Source organism: Montipora foliosa, unplaced genomic scaffold (genome assembly GCF_036669935.1).
Source record: "Montipora foliosa isolate CH-2021 unplaced genomic scaffold, ASM3666993v2 scaffold_459, whole genome shotgun sequence".
NCBI lineage: Eukaryota > Metazoa > Cnidaria > Anthozoa > Scleractinia > Acroporidae > Montipora > Montipora foliosa.
In genome coordinates this window covers 670,001-675,000 of record NW_027179766.1, presented here as the reverse complement: position 1 = coordinate 675,000, position 5,000 = coordinate 670,001, and the positions used below count along the sequence as shown (strand labels likewise).

At 37.4% G+C, this 5,000-nt stretch overlaps 1 protein-coding gene and 1 long non-coding RNA gene across 2 annotated transcripts in view; one reads left to right on the top strand and one right to left on the bottom strand.

The window, feature by feature from the left end:
* LOC137989441 (uncharacterized) overlaps positions 1-5,000 on the top strand; it is a 98,841-nt gene that overhangs the window by 61,285 nt on the left and 32,556 nt on the right. The window lies entirely within an intron of this gene.
* The window catches only part of LOC137989445 (uncharacterized), a 12,755-nt gene continuing 10,828 nt past the window's right edge, over positions 3,074-5,000 (bottom strand). The window contains exon 5 of the long non-coding RNA XR_011120890.1: positions 3,074-3,598. This is a non-coding gene — a long non-coding RNA (uncharacterized lncRNA). The remainder of the gene's footprint in view (positions 3,599-5,000) is intronic.

The window sequence follows — 5,000 nt, the reverse complement described above, 5'->3', positions numbered from 1 at the left end:
TTAACTCAGGAGACTAACAATCGAATTTTCAGTAGAAAACAGTCATCTACAGCGAACGAAGGCGAACCGAGGCGCGCAACCACGCAAATCTTAGATTATTTTTCTTTCTCTAGAAAAGACTAGAAGTAATATAAAAGGGTCGCATTAGTTAGAAGTCGAAATGTCACTTTATCAGAAGAAAGACGGCTAAAAGTTCAACTCGGAATTAAGGGTCTTTCTGCAGGTACCGGAAAGAATTGTGTTTTTTGGACACTTGGGAGTAGTCTTCATTTAGCTGGCGATATTGTTGGCGCGGAGAATGCGGTGGGACGCTGTAAAATACTCCACAGTTCCACTCTCCATTCTCTGCGCGGAATTTGCCACTTGCACCAACAATAGGAACGTCATCGCGAAGTATAAATTTGCGTTTTTGTAATCACTTCGCGACTATTCCACGCTTTGTAACATGACAATGGTGTGACCGTCCCTCAAGAAGGGAACCGATACGAGTCATGCTTAATTTAGGGAAGAAAATGAAAATTTATCTCCAGCTGGTGACGTTTCCATAAAACCTTAAATTTGGCTATTTGACTTGTTGTCTTGCTGACGACGGCAATGAAATGGACAAAAGTGAAAAACGCACGTGCAGGGCGTGCAAAGCTACTGTTTTTGCCCACTAAATATGCAAATTAGTTACGTTCTCGTTGCCGTCGCCGTTGTCGTTGCTAAAGCTCCCTAATACCACCAGTTACGCAGGCTAATCTTCATTTGGAGTTTCGTTTTCTGTTTTTGTTCTTTTGTTTTACGTAATTTCTGCTCCAGCACCTGCAGAAGCTGCCGGGATTAAGCTTAACTCTTGCAGTGCTCAATTAAGACAACTATCAATGTCTAGGCAGGTCCAGATTTGATGAGTTGCCTCCCGCTTTCCCAATTTTATCAGATTCTCCCGATTTATCATGAAATTCTGAAAACAAGGAAAATAAGGCTTATATTAAGAACTTTTTTGCGATCTGAGTGTAAAACGTTTAATTCGTATCCTGAGGAGTATCCTATAATGTCTCGTCTAGTCTCTCCATTTAACACCCTGTGTTGAGCAGACTCATAAGGCCCGCAGTCTTACTCCATTTAGCAGCTCCAAAAATGGCGGGACTCCAGTGGTAAGACCTTATAGAATGTCATAAAAATGGTGTTAAACGTAGGAAATGCCACTTGCGAGAAACTAAATCTGCAAAATTTCGTATAGGAGGGGGATACCCCCAGACCCGCTATGGGCTCGCCCCTTCGGCGCTAAAAAATACTCCCTATTTTCTTCCAGAACTCAAAAGGGGTTGGAATCTCTGCAGGTCAGACAATCTGGAGAACCAAATTCAATTCCTGGCTGAACTACATTTTCACTTGGTTCCTTCGTTGTTTTTATTACTATAAAAATATATTCTTATTCAACATGAAATGAGACTAGTACCTGATAACCCAAAGGTACATTGTTGTAATTATTTTCCAGTTGGGCTGGTGGATGCCCTTCATGCCCATATTGCAGGTGAATTATTTTCGGGTTATATAAATACTTTAGCAAATTCAAATTACAGAAGTACTGTAAGAGATTATATAATTGTATTTCAATTTCAATTGTTCAATTTTAATGGTTTGACCTGGGAGAAAAGTTTTCAAGGCAATTCAAAATGGCTGTTGTGTACATCCTAGTTGTAGCCTGCTAACTACACAACTGATTTTGTTTCCACCAAGTTGTTGCATGATTTTTTAACTCTTGATTCACCATTGCCTAACCTCATAGCTCATCTAAAGTAAACCTGTTGCAACTTAATAATCTTTGCTAAAATGATTTTTTACGTTGTTCTCCTCATCATAAAATGTGATTCCCATGCTTTAATTGGAGAATTTATAAATAATTGGGAATGAGTTTATCCAAATATGTTAGTGTTGGCAAACTATAATGTTCACCAGACTTAATGTAAAATGGACGAATGACTGTATATGAAGTGTATTGGGGGAAGGGGGCAGCATGGCCGGTCTAAACCAAAACTAAAGTAATACCTCAGGCCAATCACAAAGCACAAAGGACAATTTTTAATCAAAATGGTATTAAAGGTGTCTCTGGATATTTTCTTGAGCCCCACAAATTATATGAAGGTGTGTGTGAAAGGAACACTGAACAATCACGTCTGTTTTACAAAAATCATTATTCACTGATTAATGACAAGGCTGGTGCAATACACTTACAAACACCACATTTTGTGACAGCCAATTCGAGTGGAATGATAAAGCAGTTATTGAATTTGAAATGGTTGTTACAAAATGTAGTATTTGGGAAGGTGGAAACAACACTGGAAACAATGCTGACTGAGGGCGACAAAGTGCAAATTTGTAACTGCGCCACAAAAGGTGTTGTCCAGGGAAGGGGGGCCAATAAGATCGCAAATGGTAGTAACAGCATTACAAGCAGCCCATGGAGTCCAACAGATCAAAACCAGGTTTCATCATTTAAATAAAGTTCACCCTCATGAGTGCCAAGCTCATTCAACCAGAAGTTCTCAAGACAATGAAAAGCTCATGTCCAAGGACTTAAGGAAGTCATGCCCCTTCCAAGTACGGGCAAATCGCAGCCATGGTTTCCAAAATATTGAAATCTCGCCATTGATAGGTTTAGACATGGAAAGATTCTTCTCCTGGCTTCAGAAACTTAAGAAGCAAATTTTAATGGGGTAGACTGAGAAATATGATTTTCATTTTCTTTAAATCTTTGACCAGAACATACATTGCATACAACCTAAACTTAATCTAGAACTGTTCTTGAGGTAGCTCAAAACAGTTTCCAGCTGTTACATTTTGATGTGTTATTATAACCACTCTTTATCAGTGACTTGATGCTTAACAATCATGGTATCAAAAAAACTACCTAATTATTGGTGAACACATTGTTATCATTTGCGTGACACAATAGTTTATCATAGCAACAGTATGACCTGCTACACTAAAAAACCCTTAATTACAGCCCTAGGGGCTTACAAACCAAATAACAATCCTTCGTTGGAGTATATATATTTTTTGGAACCACACATTTTTGTCACAGAAATCATTTATTACTTGAATGAAGAGCCTTTAATGTTGTTTACATCAGTAGACAGCCTTGGAGTTGATTCCTTTTCCATCTTATTAATCATGCCCGTAGGCAGAGAAAAATTCTGACTGAGAAAATATTTTAGCACAAACTTGAGAAACTGTCTCATCACATTTTCTATAATTACCTTGAATTTTTTCCAAAATACTCGGTTACCGTTAAGCATAACATTTTCAAATTTCCTCTTTATGTTTTGAGATGTGATTAAACACTACTTGAGTGTTTGTTATAACTTTTAAATGACAAAAACGTAGAAGTGGTTGATTGACACACACAATTTGCTTGTGGCAATTTGTTGCTTCATGTTTCTGGTTGATAATTTTATTCATTGATCCCCACATATCTTAATTTGTCTTTAAATTAGACTTAAATATCTGGGACGGTTTTATTTTGTCAGAAACTGGACTCTAACCTCTCCATTGAAAACAGGTTTTGATTTAACAAGTCAGTTTTCATTGTCATTTGGCAACTTGTGACTTAGACCTGGAAATAAAACAAAACATGTTTGAGAACAACACGAAGTTATATGATTAGTCATTAAGGCAAAAGGTCATTAAATTAACGTGTCTGCATGACTTAAAGTGACTTCAGAAGAAGTAGTGCTTCATATGGCACGAAATCCTTTTTCCCTTGCCCAACAGGTCAACATTTCCGTCACTAAGCTTCCCATAAAGAGGTCAAGTGGCTATGCGCTATTACCTCATACTTGTTAGACTTGCATGCGAGTAGACATTTCCCCTAGAAAATTACGCCTCGCCCTCACTTTGGATTTGGCAGCAAAGTTCGACGTTGTTTTCAAGACTCCAGCTATATATGTCACGTAAATGCAAAACATTATTAAAGAACGGGCATGTTTCTCTTGCCATATATACCTGATGTATGCTCCCAATTTTTTTTTTGAGGCACTGAGTTTATTTGTTAAACCAATGTGCTTGGATTTCCTGAAATCAATTATCTCACATAAATCCAAGAAATTATTAAACAATGCCCATCTTTCTCTTGCCTATGCTGCCAAATTTTACTTCCATACACTGAGTTTATTTGTCAAACCAAAGTGCTAGCATTTTCTCAAATCAATTCTCTCACATAAATGCAAAACATTATTTAAGAATGGGCATGTTTTTCTTGCCTATATACATGTATGCTCCCAATTCGTTTTCGAGACACTGAGTTTCAACCTCTTTCAGACTGATAACTATTAATGGAAACTTTAATCTTAATGTACATGTATATATGAATACATTTATAAATAAACAGTAACAATCTGGAGACCCACGTTCAATTCCTGGCTGAACTACAATTTCACTTGTTTCCTTCATTGTTTGTTCAAATATAATTATTCTTAATGTGCTGATTTTTCAGTTGGGGTGGTGGATGCCCTTCATGCCCATTGTTGCAAATGAATTATTTTTGGGGTAATTCAAATTACAGAAGTACTGTAAGAGATCAGATCATTTTATTTCAACTTCAATTTTTAAATTCTAAGAGGGAATATCGCTAAGGCTTGAGCAAAATTGGAAATGGTCATGCATACAAAACCTTCCTTCTTATTTTGTGTGTAGTTAGTCCTTGGGATGAAACTACTCACAGTGGCATTTGTTTGATTTCTAGAATCAGGATGGGGATGGGGATGGGGATGGAAGTTTAAAAAGCATTTTTGGCAACAATTCGCTCCTTAAAAATTGGAGTTTTGTTAGCAAATTATTTCAAGGAGCAGATCAACATGCAGTTAAAAATCTACTTATATCATCCTTCCTCTCAAACTAATGGTATCAGTTTCTCACCTTGCCCCATTTCCCCCCCCCCCTACCCCCCTGGGGACCCCTAAGCCTTATAATTTACAAGGGTGTGAGACCTTTTTTTTGAAAAAGCTGAAAATAAATTA